Here is a 19,321-nt window from a genome sequence, read left to right as displayed (position 1 = left end):
CTGTGTGCAAAAGACTGCAGGGTGTGATCCGCAATGCAAGCACCTTCAACCAGTCAAATGTCAAGAATGTCCCAGAATGCCAGTTACAATTATATATAGTTTCTAAAGTAGCAATAAACTGAAAACTCATTTTTAATACAATTAAGGAGAAGACTGTTATTTTGTCTTCTACACTAAAATGTATACAAACTATTACATGCATTCATGTACAGGGAGCTTCCCATGGTTTGAAATTAACGGTATTGTTATTTTAAATTCTCCCAGTAGTAATCCCACGTTGAATACCATTGGATATTGATCTTTCAGATCAGTATTTTCTCTGCTAAGGATGATCAAGCCAACACTCCGGATGGCAAGTGGTTGTGATAGAAACCCAGGAACAAGAGAAAAGACCACTAAAAGAGGTGGCAAGATACAGGCAATGCATTTTCTTTGTAAATTTGCGTAGGCCTATTTACCTAGTCGATGACAACGATCCAACTTGATTAGGAGTAGTCCTGGGGCCTCCATTATGCTTATGTCTTAGGCAATGTGCTACTTGGGAGAAGGAAGATGAACCAGTCACAGGAGCTAGAGTTCTCGAGTGAATTAAGGCCAGCAACATCCTAGGAATTCAGTAATGCCACCTCAGACCTTCTGAATCAGAAACTGTGCAGCAATCCATTTTAACAAGCCATCCAAGTGATTGTTTGCCCACTTAAGTTTGAGAACCACTATATTAATGTATAGTATACTAATCAAGAAGGAGGTATGCAATACCTAAAAAAGGTTCTGAAAGATATAATAGATGTCATTCATTAGGTGGGAGGTAAAATAGGTGAGTTTTGAGTAGCTAAGCTCTGTGCTGTTCTAGAAATGAGAATGAAGTAGTTCCATAATACTTAATAACGAAGTACTACTAATAGTGGCCTCCCTGAGAACAGTTTTCTTTTAAACTTAGACCCTCAGTTAGACAAGACTATCAAAATACCTACTCTACCTACTGTCTGCTATATGAACACCAAGTGCAACATTCCCAACAAATCTTAATATAGCTGGTGCTTGAAAACCTCCAGTGTGTTAGCATCCCAATCCTCCAACATACCTGTCCCAATCACCACTGTCAGCCCTTGAATGCAGGACATTGGATGGGCAGGTTATCACCAGCTCTTGGTTTTCACTGATCTCTAAATGTTCACACACCCTCTGTATGTTGCCTGGGAGTCCAGATGAGGCTCACTACTCTTACTGCAGAATTACCTCCTCCTTTTTTTGACAATTCTTTAGCACTTTTAAAGGTCAAAATTTAATGCAGTGTAACACCTATCAAATGCTCAATTAAATGTTTTCTAGACTTTTAGGTGTATGTACCTACAAAACTGGACTGCAAATACAACCTGTGGTCTATTCTACTGCCTAGCCCAGTCCTAGGCAACCTCAGTATGCTACTTTGAACAGATCTTCATCCTTTTAACAAACACCAAATTTGATCAGCTCCCATCTTTGGAAATTAATTTCTTAACCAGTAGGAAATACGTACTATGTCTATTTGTAAATCAGCCTTATATCAACATCTTACCTAGTTTATGTTTAGCCTTAGAGTTAGCCCTGTTCTTTTCATCCAAAGAAATTGCCACATATTTTATGAGGTATTTTCAAATATTTAATATATTCCTACTATTGAATAGATCTAGGCTCTAATCTTTACTATTGCTTGTTTACTTTCTGAATCTCAAATAAGTTGCCTATCTTTAATTTCTTTTCATTTTTTCCAAAAGAATTTGATGTTTCTACTTCCTTTATTTTTGTCTGTTGCCTTTCTTTTCCACCCACCTTAACTTTCTGCCCAGTTAACAAAGGGAAGTAAACAATCTTAATTAAATTCACAGATAATATTAAACAGGCAGGAGGTATTGAAAAATAGAATAGTACACAAAAGAAAGAAAATTCAAAATACATTTTACTTTTAGTAAAATAAGCTATTTTATCTGTGATTTTAGAAAAGTTACTCTAGATTTTGAAACATAGTATTTAATGAAGACTAAATAAAAAGTGTTGGACAAAAACTTGTGTATGAAAAAAACTGAAAATTTAAGAAATGAAGTTGGCTCATTCTGGCTTCATTGGCAACTGAAATATGAATGTACTACATTCCAAAATATTTTATAGTTTTGATATCTTGAGTACATGGAAAGATAATTCTAACTCAGTAACATAACTGTAATTTTAGAGGACCTTAGAGCCTATATATGAAAGTTTCTGATGGGAGGACTAACCAAGAAGTAACAAAGAGCTTACTGCTGTGTTTGAAGAACGCCAAATTGTGTTCCATGCCCTAGTACATATTCAACTACACGAATAGCCTTCCAAATTTACCTAAATAGTATCAAAATATTTCATTGACCCAACAATTTTGAAAGAAAGCCTTTACTTCTAACCCTAATGTCCCCACTGCATTTACTGACTTTATCTTAAAATTCTCCATAGCATAAATTTTTTTATTAGAAAGATCTTTTGAGGAAATAACATTGAGGAGATACAGGTTAAAGGAAATACTTTGATGAAAAGGTAAATAACTCTGCAGAGATTACAGTATGTGGTATAATAACTAAATAATATTTATGAAAATTATAAACACCATAGAGAAATTGAAGAACTGTGTGATGATCCCTGAGGCTGTAAAATAAATTCCAAGGTAAATTATCCACAGCTCTCTCAAAACATTCAAACCAATATATGGGTAAAGAAGATTAGAACAGTTAGATCTAAATCTCTCTTCTCTTGAAATATAAAATAATAGAGAAATATATTTATTTTTTGTTATTTAGTTTATTCCTATTTTGTCTTTATATTGCAGATCCTTCATTATTTTTTGCCAGAATCTTTCCTCCTTCATGATTTCTAGTCTCTTTTTCTTTACCTATTATTTTACTCTGACTAGGTACCTTTATGTGTTTTCCTTTCTTTGCCTGGCTCCTATACATGATAGTATCCCATGGTAGAAGTAAAGGAGAAAAGGAAATGGAAAGGTTTCAAAGCAAAGAATGTGGGAGAGTCAGGTGGGTAGGACTCTGCCATATTTCCTTCATTATTACACTCCCATTTTTCACAGATAATTTTTTTTTTAATATGCCAGCAACAATTTAAATAGCACCTGAAGCACAGTCATGAAATCCAACTAAGCTTTGCTCTTTTCACCTCAAGAATCCTGCAAAGTCTCTAATTCACATTACATTCTTTGGTCTACCTGAGAGTCTTCAGGAACCCTTTCACTTCCAAATTCAGTTAGTATGACAATACACACTGCTCTTTAAAGTAACTATACAATGAAAGGGCTAAGTGGAGCCTTAAGTCAGATAATTATCATAAATAAGGTGAGAGCTTTAACTACTGCAAAGGCATTGTAAGTAGTGTAACTTTACTCAACTAAAAACAGCTATTTCTAACTATAATTATTTCTGAATCCACGTGCTCTTTTGAAGACTTTTCAACTTCACTTGTTATCTTAATAGAACTCTTATTTTTCAACTCCCTATTGATTATCTAATTGTTTTTAAAAAGCAATGAAATATGACATATAAATACAACGGTATGTATCAGTGACTTTCAGACATCTGAGTTTTGTGGACTACTAAAGGTTCCACAAAAATTGAGAGACTACCGAATTGCCAATTATGAGTTTACCAATTTTGTGAAGAGAGAAGTATTTTGTTGTTACAACAAAACTGCCATTTCCTGCTGCTTTATTTCATAAAAGGAAAGGATATTTCAAGGTAGGGAGAAAGAGGGAAGAGAAAAGAGAAAGGATGGAAATAATTTTAGAAAAAAAAGGAAAATTCCTTAGAATTACATACATTTAGCTTCATGAAATATTCATCATATATTATGCTCTTATTTTATCTTTTTCCATTGATGCATTAAAAATTGGCATTGAAGGCCAGGCATAGTGGCTCAAGACTATAATCCCAGTACTTTGGGAGGCCAAGGCAGGAGGATCACTTGAGCCCAGGAGTTCCAGACCAGCCTGGGCAACATAGTGAGATCCTGTGTCTATGAGAAATAGAAAAAATTAGCCAGGCGTGGTGGTACATGCCTGTAGTCCCAGCTAATTGGGAGGCTTAGGTGGGCAGATAACTTGAGTTCCAGAGGTTGAGGCTGCAGCGAGCTGTGATTGTGCCACTGCACACCAGCCTGGGTGACAGCAAGACCCTGTCTCAAAAAATATGTATATATATATGTATAGCTTTAGTTTGACAAAGTATGTTAGTTTGTATTTCCCCAGAAGCAGACTTTGAGACTAGTACTTCAGTGTTAAATTTTTTATTTAGGAATTGATTCCAGAATACTTAAGTTCAAGAGCAAGAAAGGGGAGGGGCCAATACAGGGAATGCTGAAATGAACAGGTTGCTGCTATGGATAAGTAGGGCACTCCATTGATGTGAAACTCTGGGACACAGCACAGAATCCACCTGAGAGCTGTTACACCTAAGGGACAAAGAAACTGTGTTTTATCCATCGGTTCTCACTTGGCATTGGTTGAGGGCTGCTCCTGGAAGCATCTCCTCTGCAATGCCTCCAGACCGCCTTGTGTGCAATTGGATCATCTTCATGACTAGAGAAAGCCCTCAGGTAGAGAGCCACTAGTGCATGCAGTAAGAGACCATTGGCATGCACAGCACAGGTGACTCCAAGGGGATGTGGACTTGACACTGACAGTAGCTACTGTACCAGGATTTCAGAACCCCTGGATTGAATAACTTATTTCTGTTAAGTACAGATGCTCCTTGACTTAGATGGAGTTACATCCTGACAAAACCCCATTGTAAATCAAGGAGCATACTGAATGCCCATCACTTTCATACCATCATAACGTACAAAAATCATTAAGTGGAACCATTGTAAGTTGGAAACTGTCTAGATACTTTGGAATGTCATTGTATTTCAGCCGTTTTATATTTATCTTACTCTATAAAGCCTTAGTGTGCTAAGGCTATTTAGCACACATGGTTAAGAAGCTTATTCAGCTTGGGTGTGGTGGCTCATGCCTATAATCTCAGCACTTTGGGAGGCTGAGGCAGGAGAATCCCTCGAGCCCAGGAATTTGAGACAAACCTAGGCAACATAGGGAGACCCCGTCTCTACAAATAATTTTTTTTTTTTTTTTTTTGAGACAGAGTCGCGCTCTGTTGCCCAGGCTGGAGTGTAGTGGCACGATTGCGGCTGACTGCAGCCTTTGCCTCCTGGGTTCAAGCAATTCTCCTACCTCAGCCTCCCAAGTAGCTGGGATTACAGGCACCCTCCATCATGCCCGGCTACTTTTTGTATTTTTTTAGAGATGGGGTTTCACCATGTTGGCCAGGCTGGTCTTGAACTCCTGACCTCAGGTGATCCACCTGTCTCAGCCTCCCAAAGTGCTGGGATTACAGGTGTGAGCCACCACACCCAACCTACAAATATATTTTTAAATTAGCCAGGTTACAGTGACTTCTGCCTGTAGTCCCAGCTACTCAAGAGGCTGATGTGAGAGAATAGCTTGAGGCCAGGAAGGTCAAGGTTGCAGTGAGCCATGGAAATTTAGCCTAGATGACAGAGCAAGACCATATCTTAAAAAAAAAAAAAAAAAAAAAAAAAATATTCAGTGTTAATGGTGTGACTGAGGCAGGAGCTCCTAATTTCTCAGTGATGCGTTTTATCTCTAGATCAGGGCCTGCCAGAAGTGGTTTTCTAAGACTATTTAATTATTGCTTGCTTCTAAACATATTCCATGTCTCTTCTTTTTATCTGACATGTTTTTTTTGAGCTAGAAAATAGAAGCATCGTCCAAAGGTCATGACTTAGTAGAAAATTTTAAACTTTTTAAAGTGCTTCTTTGTACATTGTCTCTTTCATAACTCCAGAAAGTGTGACAGTATTATTATCTTCAACTGACAGATCTGAAAGGCTTTTAAGTTCCAAAGGTGTGGTCAGTTCACCTTAAGTGACGAAGGTTTATTATAAGGATTCCTGGGGGAGTAAGGCAGGACAAGAAAACTGTTCCACAACAAAATGTCTACTGTCATAGGGAACAATAATAGTATTTATTGTTCAGGATTCAGAAGCTGCTGCAGAGAATGAACAGGCATACCTGTGTCATGTCTGAAAAATAAGGACCATGTTATTATCTCCTTCAGGTGCTGCACCATTCCCATGACTCAGGTGCTCTGACACTGCCTCACTCACTGCTCCCCCAACACAGTCACTGCTTCTACTGATTCTGAGTCTGTCCCCAATACCAGCCATCCCTCTCTCCACTCCTCTCTAGCTCATGATTTTTGCTCACTCGTGGCTCCCACTACTTCTCTGCTTCCACTTACAAATATTTTTGAAGTGCCAGGGAAACAATAGTATGTCAAAATAGGTACGGTCTTTGCTCTCATGGTGCATATAGTTTAGAGAGAAGAGAGGCAGACATTTAATCAAGTAACCACATAAATAAATGCAGCATTCAACACTAAGATAGATTATGTTAGGGAAAGAAAAACTAAACTAACTTGAAATCTTTATGGATTTTGTAGTCACTTGACAGGCTTTGTTGGGTGTTCACAGAGTGTTACAGTCTAATAATATAGACATGGTAAGTTAGCCCCAACCCTAGAATCCTGCCACACATAGACTATGTTTGATTCGCACCTCTGCCACTACTAGCTCCATAACTTAGCCAAGTTAATTAACCTCTCTGAGTCTCAGTTTTCACATTTGTTATATGCATGGAAAGCAACACCTATTGGCTTAGGTTGAGTTCCCCCAGAAGGAACTTGAGACTAGAATTGGGCTGTAAATTATTTATTTGAGAGGTGATTCCAAGAACTCCATTGCAGAGAGGGAAAGTGAGATAGGAAAGTGAAGGAAGCCAATAAAGGGTGTGTCATCAAACAATCACTTGGGGCAATAAGTTAGGGGAGCATGGGGTCAGTCCCATGGGGGAATTATGGCAGACCATGAATACATGTCTCAGAGTGAGGAGTGAAGTAGTTGGAGGTATTTAACCTCCAACACCCTTCCATCTTTGGTGAAGGCCGCTTTGTGATTCATTAACTCCCTGTACTCCCAAGATGTCTCATGCTCACAATGGAGAGAAAGATGGATAGTCACTAGATAGACAGATTCTGTAGCCATGCACTAGAATGGTGAGTGACAAGGGAATATGAGTGGGACACTGACAGTTGCTACAACTACTGTATTAGGGTTCTCTTAGAGGGACAGAACATATATATATACACATACACACAGGTATACATGAAGGGCAGTTTATTAAGTATTAACTTACATGATCACAAGGTCCCACAATAGGTTGGTTGTCTGCAAGTTGAGGAGCAAGGAGAGCCAGTCTGAGTCCCAAAACTGAAGAACGTGGAGTCTGATGTTTGAGGGCAGGAAGCATCCAGCACAAAACAAAGATGTAGTCTGGGAGGCTAGACCTGTCTTGCCTTTTCACGTTTTTCTGCCTGCTTTATATTCGCTGGCAGCTGATTAGATTGTGGCCACCAGATTAAGGGTGGACCTGCTTTCCCCAGCCCAGTGATTCAAATGTTAATCCCTTTTGGCAACACCTTCACATACATACACAGGATCAATACTTTGAATCCTTCAATCCGATGAAGTTGACACTCAGTATTAACTATCATACCTACCTTTAGGAGATTTTTATGAGGATTTGAAATTAGGAAATAGTGAAACAAAGTAAGAGCTAAATGAATTGTATCTATTATTATATCTATCTATATATATAATCAATATTACCATTGATAAGTTTTATTGAAATGAACTATGCACTCATGAAATAGCAACATCATATACTATAATGTAAACTTCAGTATATAATTGTTAACATGAGCAGTATAGATTACTGCAAGTGGCAGTTTGGAAAGTCAGATAATTTGTGTCCTGGAGTAAAAGGAAAAACATTTTCCTCTGGCTTCTATTAACTTTCACTATTAACTCCTTCAATAGTGAAAGAAGGACTGATCTCCCAGGCAAAGATGTAAAGAAAGGTGAGGAGACAAGACAAACATTCTTTTGTGGTAGAGAGTGAAGAAGCCAGCCTTACTAGAACAGAGAACTTTAATCAGAAAAAAAATACAGAAGTGTAAGTTAGGACAAGGTTATGGAAGTTTATTAAAGCTAGTCAGAGGCATTAGGATTTTACCTTGAGGCAAATATGCAGCAGCTGAAGATTGTTGAATAAGGAAGACTGTCATGAAAATGAAAATCTAAAGATCAGCATCAAGTCTTAGATCTTGAAAAGGACAGCTAGCATAAGTCCTACCCATACAAAACAGTCTTTTAGAAAGTCTGTAACTTGGTGACAATTTGAACATTTTCAGTGATTCAGTGTTCATAAGAAATGTCAGAATGTTAGAAAGTAGTTTCCTTTATTGATTAGAAGTGTGGTTTTGGTGACTTCCTCACATTGCTCCCAGTGCATATTTCTAAATCTATAGTAAATATAGAGTCCCTAAAATACTCGAAGCTAACTAGTAAGTCATCCAAAAAATTCTTCACCTGAAAAATTCTGGTTCCTTTTCTCATATTTCAAGTGACCGGCTATAGACCCCTCACCATCTTGCTCCTGATTCTCTTGACATGCTCCTATTGTCACTGTCATTTGGTCATAATACCCTACACAACAGTAAAGATATATTTTGACCAACCTAGTATGGAATATAAATTATGTCCCTCATCATAAACTTTCACTAATAAAGCCTAAGATTGCATATATCCTCATCATACCCTTTAGCAGCATCTAAAATTTGCTTTCTCCTTTCTAAATAGAAACTTTTTTAACTTGGCTTCCAAAATTATCACATTCTCTTAAGTCGCTGGCCTCAGATTCCTGTGCCAGATGCTTTCCCTCTTCTAAATGTTGAAAATTCTAATGTTGAGAGTATCCTAAACTTTCTTTGCTATTAACTGTTCTCCCTAAATGATTTAAGTTAGGTCCACGAATTTAAGTATCATATATGCAGATGACTCACAAACTAATATCTCCAACACCAATCATTTCTCTTAGCTCAAACTGTTCCTTGTAACCTCCACTCGAATATTTCATGTCCAAAATAACACTTGAATTTACCACACATAAAACCTGCATCCCCAGTATTACCCATTTAGTAAATGATGGCACCACTCACTTAGTAGCCAAAAATCTAGGTGACATCGTTTGATTCTCTCTTGCACATCCCACAGTTATCAGCATATTCTGTCAACTCTCTCTCTCTCTATCAGCATGTTCTGTCAGCTCACACACTCTCTCTCTCTCCTAGTTAATTTATCAGAATGTTCTGTCATATCTCTCTCTCTCTCTCTCTCTCTCTCTCTCTCTCTCTCTCCCCCCCCCCCCAGGGTCTTACTATGTTGCCTAGGCTGGATTTGAACTCTTGGGCTCAAGTGATCTTTCCACCTAAGCCTCCTAAGTCTTCACATTGTGTAAGGGATGAGCTCTCTCTCTGGGCCCTCTTTTTTAAGGACTCTAATCCCATTAGGTCTTCACTCTCATGATCTAATTAACTCTCAATGGCCCCACCTCCTAATACCATCACTTTGGGGGTTAGAATTTCAACGTATGAATCTGGGAATTTGAGGACAAACATTCAAACCATAGCACTGTATTTGATCACATTTCAATCTTGATTGCTACCACTTACGTCTAAGACACCATCCTCTCTTACCTGAACTTCTGCAGTAAAATCTTCTAACAGTCTTCCTGCTCCCACTTTTACTCCCACTGTCTATTCCACACACATTAGCAAGAGTGATCTTTTAAAAATGTAAATCAAATCACCTCCCATCCCTTTTAAGAATTCTCCCATGACACATAATAAAATGCAAACTTCTTCCTATGGTCTAGAAGGCCCTCCATGACATGGCTACTGTCTTTCTCTTAAACCTCAGCTTCTACCACACATCTCCACTTTTCAGTTGCCTTTGATACCTCCTGAGTGTGACACCTCCTGTCACACTGAATATCTACTTATTGAATGTTCCAAGAATACTACTACCTCATAGCCTTTAGACTTGCTATACCCTCTAAGCAACATAATCTTCAACAGAGCTTTGCCTGGCTAACTTCTTCTCAAATGTTATATTCAATATTATATTCTCATTAAGTTCTTCACTGACCACTCAAACGATGAAAAGACCTCCATCTACAGTGTTTGGTTTTTCTTCTTAGTGCTTTTCAGTGCCTGAAGTTATGCCATGTATTTGTTTACATATTTATTTCTGTCTTAATTTGGTTAGAGTGCTATAACAAAAATATAATAGACAGGGTGGCTTCTAACAACAAACATTTATTTCTCACAGTTAGGGAGGCTGCAAAGAATAAGATCAAGACACTGGCAGATTTGGTGTCTGGTGAAACTCGATTCTGGTTTATAGATGATTGTCTTCTGTATCCTCACATGGTGGAAGGGGTGAAGGCACTAATCCCATTCACGGGGGCTCCATCCTTATGACCTAATCACCTCCCAAAGGCCTTACTTCCAAATATCATCACATTGGGGATTAGGTTTCAATATTTAAATCTGGGGGGAACATACACTTTCAGTCTACAGCAGTCATCTACCTTGACAAATAGTGTGAAAGATTCATGAGTGCAGGGATTTATACCTTTGTTATTAACTACTATATTCCTCTTGCCTAGGGCAATGCCCACCACAGAGTAAGTGCCCTATAAATCTCTATGGAAGGAAGGAAGATGGAAGAGGAAATGAGGAAAAGAAGGAAGAAAGGAAGGAATTGGAATTCTTGGCAATTCATATCCCACTGTTGAAAAACATTGAGTTTACAGCAATTACTATTGAAACATTTTTCCTGTGAATGTGCATCAAGTCACATTTTTCCAGTGCTGTATTTGTGTAATGTGTAATATTTAATTTGGTGCTTTCTTTTCGTTTGTATTTAACATTTCAAGCTTCTGAGATTTAAATACTGTCTAGGTGTTTCTGTGAATATATTTTGACGATACAGTTAATATCTATAATCAGTCAACTTTAAGTAAGGATTACCCTTGATAAAGTGGGTGGGCCTCATCCAATTGGTTTGCCTTAAGAGCAAAAGCTGAGGATCCCTGGAGAAAGAAATTGTGCCTCATGACAGCAGTGTCAACTCCTGCCTGTTTAAGCCTGCCATTCTGCCTTGCATGTTTTGAATTTGCCAGCCACGCAATTGTGTAAGTGATTTCCTAAAAACAAAAAACTCTTATAATATATATATATAAATATATTTACTTAAATATATTTATATACACTTATTTATAATATAAATATATAAGTATATATACTATTTATATATATTTATATTTACTTATATATTCAAATATATTTGGATATATACTTATATATGGATATATGATATATATTATATATTATATACAGATATATATTATATATTTATGTATATATATTTACCTATACATTATATATCCAAATATATATCTTATATATATCCAAATATATTTATTTTGGTGCATTCTTTTGGTTTGTATTTAACATTTCAAGTTTGTAAAATTCAAATACTATATGTAACATATAGTATATATATAATCATAAAGTGATCATCACATCTGTAAGTTCTTTCAGTAGCCTAAGGTGTCATTTTTATGAATCAGATTATTGGAGTTTATACTACACATCTTACTTGAGATACATATATATATATATACGTGTGTGTGTGTGTGTGTGTGTATGTAGTCTCCCGTTGGTTCTGTTTCCTCTGGAGATTTCTGACTAATACGGTGTTCAATTATGTGAAAAGCAAATCATCAATATTATCACTTAAATCCAAGACTTCAGGCTGAGCACAGTGACTCACTCCTATAATCCAAGCACTTTGTGAGGCAAGGCAGGAGGATCGCTTGAGCCCAAGAGTTGGAGACCAACCTGGGTAACATAAGGAGACCCCTGTCTCTACAAAAAAATTAAAAAGTTAGCTAGGAGTGGTGGCACATGACTGTAATCCCAGCTACTCAGGAGGTTGAGGTGGGAGGCTCACTTGAGCTCAAGAGGTCAAGCCTGCAGGGAGCCGTGATTGTGCCGCTGTACTTCAGTCTGGGCGACAGAGCGAGACTCCGTCTCAAAAAAAAAAAAAAAAAAAAAAAAAAAAAATCCTAGTCTTTAGGAGTAAACAGAAAAAATACAAAGTTAGCAGCCTATCCATGTGGATGTATATCCATTATCCATTATCTAATATTACTTAGGTATATTTGATCAATAAGCAATAATTCTCTTAACCTACCTTTATTTTATTCCCATGTACATTATAAGAGATTTTGAAAAGCACCTTGCTAATTCCAAAAATAATATTTATAGCATTTTTATCAATTTATTATCCTTGTCAAAAAACAAAACAAAATTAAGCAGTGCTTGGTATGTCTTGTATCAATTTCTAACTAATCATTTTTTTCTATTCTACCCTCAAAATAAATTGGCTAATAATCTTTTCTAAAGTTTTGTTAGACATTGGCATATGTTATGCATTTTGGGAAATATTTTTGACAGAGGAAAGAAATAATATTTTAAAATTCTACTGTTGTCATATGTCATCTCATCTCATTTAATCCCATCAATGACCTTAAGGAATAGATAATGATATTCTCATTCAGTAAATGGGAAAACATGCTCCCAGTTTAAACTACATATTTGCTGAAGTCATGTTATACCACAGTATTCTTCTAGTCAGAACATGTGTCCAATATCTGTCTTTTGATTTCTCATGTGATCATTACCACTCATAAAATTTACCAGCAAATCCATTGTCACATCTATAAATCTTTCAGTTTCAACTAAACCTAAGATATAATTTTTATGAATCTAGTTTTTGTAGCCCACTCAACACAGCCATCTTCTCTCTTAGGATTCTCTTACCTACTTTGGGTCACAGATCTTTTTTAGGTTGATCTCCAACCAACCAATACTCAGAGTAGATTAGAAGAAAAATTGAAGGAAATTGTGACTAACTAGATGTAAGAAGCAAAGAAAGTTGTTTTTTGTTTGTTTGTTTGTTTTGAGACGGAGTCTCGCTCTGTCACCCAGGCTGGAATGCAATGGTGCAATCTCAGCTCACTGCAACCTCTGCCTCCCCAGTTTAAGTGATTCTCCTGCCTCAGCCTCCTGAGTAGCTGAGATTATAGGCACCCGCCACCATGCCTGGCTAATTTTTGTATTTCTTTTTTAGTAGAGACAGGGTTTCATCATGTTGGTCAGGTTGGTCTCGAACTCGTGACCTTGTGATCCGCCCACCTTTTTTCTTTTTTTAAACGATTCCAATATACTAAGCCTATGAGGATACAACCAACAGGTCCTGTATTCACAATCAGCTTGTTCCATGTTGATTTGTAAGAATATTATCTATCCCCACCCACTGCCATGTAACTTGCAGTACCACCCCATCAGTGGAGTATGCTTTTCTACCACATTGTTCAATGATATGTATACAGAAAGTAACATGTCATCACATCTTTCTTTTTTTAAAGGGGAGGTGAATTATTATTATTTTAAAATTTGATTACAATGAATTTTGTTGGCATTAAAATTAGAGGCATTAAGCTAGAATGTATATGTACCAAAAACCAGAAATTGAGTTTGGCAAAAATGGGAATAGGAGTTTTCCAGTAATTTCAGATTAGAAATCAACTTAGAGAAACAAACCACACGTTTCTTTCTTTCTGTCTTTCCTTCTTTTTCCTTCTTTTCTTCTCTACTCTGCCTGTCTGTCTCTTTCTCTCCCTCTCCTCTCCCTCTCTCCTCTCTCTTCTCTCTCTTCTCTCTTTTTCTCCTTCTCTGTTTGCCCATGCTGGAGTACAGTGGCAGGATCATAGTTCACTGCAACCTCAAACTTCTGGGCTCAAACAATCCTCCCATCTCAGCCTCCTGAGTAGCTGAGATTACAGGCACATGCCACCACACCTGGCTCCTGTGGATATTTCTGCCAACAATCTTGCTCTTATCCATTGCCATAATAATAGCATGTTCCAAACAAAGACTATTCCTTTAGTTAGGGTCCCATAATTAGAAGACACATGGAGCAAGCCACAGGCAAACTTGGCAGCCAACATGTAACATGAGAAAGGAATAAGCTGTTGCTATTTTAGGTACCAGAATTCCAGGATCATTTGTTACTGAAGCAGAGTTGACTAATAAAGGCAATGGATCTATAACAAATAGAAACAAATATGCCAAAAAATAATGGTAATTTAGGATTATGCTAATGGATTGGATAAAAAAAGGCTAAAATCTGAATTATCAAAAAGCTTTTGCTACCATTTGGAAAGAAACAAAATGTCTTCCATAAGATATGAAGAACTATTGAAGAAAGAAAAGGCTTTTGTTAGGGTCATGTGTGCCTCCAAAATTCCTATATTGAAACATTACCCCCACAGTGTGATGGTACCAGGAGGTAGCATCTTTGGGAGGTAATTGGGATTAGATGAGCTCAGGAGATGGATGCCTCATGGATGTGCTCAGTAGCCTTATAAGAGCTTACTTCCCTTCTTTGCTGTCCACTATGTGAGGATATGATAAGAAGTAGGTAGCCTGCTACCTGGAAAAAGGCCCTCACCAGAACTTAACCATGCTGGCAGTTTGATGGATATCCAACCTCCGGAAAAGTGAGAAATACATTTTTGTTGCTTGTAAGCCACCCAATCTGTGGTAATTTGTTACAGCAGCCTGAACTAAGACAGTTTTAGAATCTGCATTATTTAGGTAACAGTTTACATAGCCACAGTTAAGTAAAAAATCTTTGATTTATCTACAGATTTTGAGCTATAGTGATAGCATAGATAATGAGGTTTTTGTTTGAGGATGAGGATTCTTTATTCTCTTGGACCAAGATATTAGAATTGATTTTATATTTTCATTTTTGCCATTTCTCCATTTGCTTTGTTTATTGATAAACCCCAATGATGATGAGAGTTTCTGAATTTGTACTTTATTTGGTATAAATATTTCTATATCTTAGTTAATAAAAAGGATATCCATTAAGTTTCTATGCTTTTTTGAGATGCTTGAATCAACTAGAAAAACATGTTAAGAATTTTTGGTTTGAAAATAAAAACAAATAGGTTAAAAAATGCAGTGACATATTATTTTTCTAGTCACCTAAAAATGTATGACTTATGCACATAGCCTAACTGGTTTAAAATTGTACTTTCCTCAAGTAAAATAATCAGTCTTTTAAGACTTGGCATTAATCAAAGCATGAGATGATTTTGGCCTGAAGTTTCTTAAATGAATTATGTATTGATGCTCTTATTTCCTGAGCCTTCCAAGGGAGGTCATGTATGATATGCTGCTTATATAATCTTGGTTCTTAGATAATGTAAGCCGGTTTAGCTCTTTTGTTCCACAAAACCAATCACCATAGCATCACAGGAATAAATTCATCTAATTAAATAATTATTGAAAGATTAAGTGGTTATACTTATTATTTTTTTTTTTCTTTTGAGATGGAGTTTCACTCTCGTTGCCCAGAATGGCACAATCTTGGCTCACCGCAACGTCTGCCTCCTGGGTTCAAATGATTCTCCTGACTCAGCCTCCCGAGTAGCTGGGATTGATTACAGGCATGCACCACCATGACTGGCTAATTTTGTATTTTTAGTAGAGACAGGGTTTCTCCATGTTGGTCAGGCTGGTCTTGAACTCCCGACCTCAGGTGATCCGCCTGCCTCGCCCTCCCAAAGTGCTGGGATTACAGGCGTGAGCCACCGCGCCCAGCCTATACTTACTATTTCTTTATATTTTGCAGCTATAAAGTCTTTATATCATTGATTCACTTGATATAAATAAAGATATAAGTAAAAGTTTTATTAAAGGAATAAAACTCTGTGACTCATTTTCATCTGAAACAATTTTCTATCCCTTATGGCAAATATTTTTATTTTTAAATGGAATTTTTCTTCTTTAATAAGTTAATAAACATTTTTTTTCATTTTATGTAGACTACACAAACATGTTTTCTATAACTGTTTAATATGAATTCATTGTTCCATAACAACAGTACATATAATTTTTATATGTTATATTCTATAGTAGCAAATATTTTGTATCTTATATTTTCTGATTGTTTTGATATATTAGCATTCATTTTTACTGAACTAATTAAAACATTGAAAGATAAAATCAGGCAAGGCTCATATAAGAGTAGTCCCAGCTACTCAGGAGGTTGAGGCAGGAGAATCACTTGAACCCAGGATGCAGAGGTTGCAGTGAGCCAAGATCTTGCCACTGCACTCCAGTCTGGCAACAGAGTGAGACTTTGCCAAAAAAAAAAAAAAAAAAAAAAAAAGAATTCTGCAGGGAAAGAACACAGTGATTATAGAAGATTCTGTTAGTTGCTTATCCAGAATCATCTTCCTATCTCCTTTCTTGCTAACTGAACTTTTCCCAGCTACCCTTGCAACTAAACATAGCCATGTGATCCGGTTGGGTTCCTTCATGGCTTCTAGACTTGTGTCATAGTTAGAAACACCTCCATTAGAAACTCTCTCAAGTTATCTTCTGGCGCTTTCTTAGTTTCAATTTTTATGTTGCTTAAATATTTGATTCACCTGGAATTTATTTTGGTGTATAGCTTTCTATCTTTTTCCCCCTTTATATAACTTTCTCCTTTCATGCACTTATTGTCTTTGCTTTTTCTCCCATTACCCAGTTATTCAACTTTAAACAATTTTTTTCACTCTCAGCAGTGAGATATTATTAAAGGGAGGAAATAACATTAGGACTTTCATATTTTAATTATCTCTAGCATTCAGGAAAAGCTCTTGTTATATTTAAAAGTTTGGGGAATGAGAAATCAAGAACAACCTGCTTAAAATTACTCTCTCTTTCTCCATGCCATACAAACATCCACTTTGGAGTGAAAATGCCAAGGTGGAAAAGAGAAAACTCCACAAATATATGAGAAATATAATTATCTATCCAAAAGTTGTTTAAAATCTTTTTTCTCATCAAACAAATTTCTAGCTCCACAACTTTGAAAAGTTAAACGCAGGCCTTCTGTAGTTAAACTTTATATAAAATATATATAAGTATATATTCATATATAAACTTTATATATGTGTGTGTATATATATGTATTTTTTTTTTTTTTGAGATGGAGTCTTGCTCTGTTGCCCAGACTGGAGTGCAGTGGTGCAATCTCAGCTCACTGCAACCTCCATCTCCAGGGTTCAAGCGATCCTCCTGACTTAGCCTCCCGAGTAGCTGGTATTATAGGTGCTCACCACCATGCCTGGCTAATTTTTGTATTTTTAGTAGAGATGAGTTTCGTCACATTGGCCAGGCTGGTCTCAAACTCCTGACCTCAGGTACCACCTGCCTTGGCCTCCCAAGGTGCTGGGGTTACAGGCGTGAGCCACCATGCCCAGCCTAAACATTATATTTTTTAAAGAAGGAAGGAATCACTTCTCTGGAGGAGATATACTTCATGTATCTCCTTTTCCTTTGAATAGATGACGATTCTCTTTATCCGCAGACATAAAACACAACTACTTAAAGGTATGATCCAACTTAGGAACATGGGGTTACAGGAAGATCTGCCTAAAATAATATGTATCCTTATCAAATACATTTGAGAAGAGATAATTTATTATAAAACTGACAAAATATTGATGCTTGTTAAAGCTGGGTGATGGTATACAAGGTATTCATTCTACCTTTTTTGTATGTTTGAAAAAATCCCATAATAAAAAGAGAAAAGCTTTAAAATTTTCTTGGTCATTTATACCTGACTTTGTGTAAAGATCCTTAGACAAATTGAAGAAAAGTTTCCAGCGGGAGGTGAGGAGGGCTCACTTCAGAGAGATTTATTCAAATCAACCAACAACCGGTAATAAAAAGTTACCAATTCTCAAGTATTTGCAAATAACTCATGTCCAGCCAAAAAGAAGGAAAAGCATGGATGATAGTACAAAATGGATCTGAAGACATTTACAAAATATTCCAGAAAACACAATGCCTTTCTATTAGAAGTCGAATCACAACACTCTATTAGTGTGGATGACTAGTTGTTATGAGTCAATATTACAACCCAAACTTTGGGACATTATGTCATAGTTTGATAGCTATTTATTATTTCTTTTATTAACAAAGAGTCTTTCTCTGCACTATACTTTTGAGCTGTTAAAGCAAATTTAGATTTTAAAAACAGTATGGCATCTAGATTAGTAGGGACCAAAATAAATAAACAAACCTGACTGCCATTTCAATTCTAAGATTCAAATATTCTTTATTGAAGTGAGCTAAGACTGAAAAAGCCTGATGTTCATTAAAGTCACATTTGTATTCAATTCTCAAATTTTTCCAATCATATAGCTTTATTTTCATCAGGATTCACTTCAACAAAAATATAATTAAATGAACAAGAGGAAAGGTTTCAGAGAATGTGATGTGCTTTGTTCCCAATCAGATCCTTCTTGTTGGTAATTCAAGCCAAAAGTTAAATCACGTTTATTCTTATCCCATTCTTCTACCAAAAAAAAAAAAAAATCAAAAATTGTTTTCAAGCACTTTGTAAATATGTAAATGAAAGAAACTGAATAAGACTGACTGGCTTTATGTGATAAAGAGGGCAATGAAGGAAGAAATAGAAGAAAAAACAGACTGAAGGTAGAGAGCCAGGTTGTGTCTTTTTATTGTTGTTTTATTTTGGTAGGCAGAGAGAGAAAAGAAACTCTGGTAAAAAGAAGATTATAAAGATGATTTTTACAAAGTTCTGAAGGGTAATTAGAATATATATGATTAGGTTTTACAGTCATATTTGTATTTATTTGGGATGTGTTTCTAAATTGACGGTGATCTGAGGTTGAAATAAAGTAAGCCCGATTTTATTCAAGTTTTAGTTCTATAAAATAGGCTTTACCTAAAGTATGTGTATTAATGCTGTTCCTTAAGGTCACCATTATAAAGATGTTATTTTATTAATGACTCAAATATTAAGGTTGAATTGAATGATTGGCAGGAGACATATATTAAATTCCCTCATTGCTCATTATTTTTTTCACTAAATTCAAGACAAAGTATAATAAAAAGATCATAGGTATTTTTTTTTACCTAGAACAGCTTGTGTTTCAGATCTAGCATGCACAGTGGGGTGATTTTAGGCAAATAAAACTTAATGAATTTTTATTTCTACCTATGTAATTTTAATGACTTTTTTAGTTCTAGAAATTCTATTGGTATTTTTTCAATATTCCCTGGTATCATTTGAAAATATAATGCTGTTTTTTCCATTTTTTATTTCATATCTTGAATCATTTGAAATGTACTCACTTTGTAGTTAATATTTAATAATTATATTTCCT

The sequence above is a fragment of the Theropithecus gelada genome, chromosome 6, assembly GCF_003255815.1.
Source record: "Theropithecus gelada isolate Dixy chromosome 6, Tgel_1.0, whole genome shotgun sequence".
In the NCBI taxonomy this organism is placed as follows: domain Eukaryota; kingdom Metazoa; phylum Chordata; class Mammalia; order Primates; family Cercopithecidae; genus Theropithecus; species Theropithecus gelada.
This window is presented reverse-complemented; position numbering follows the sequence as displayed.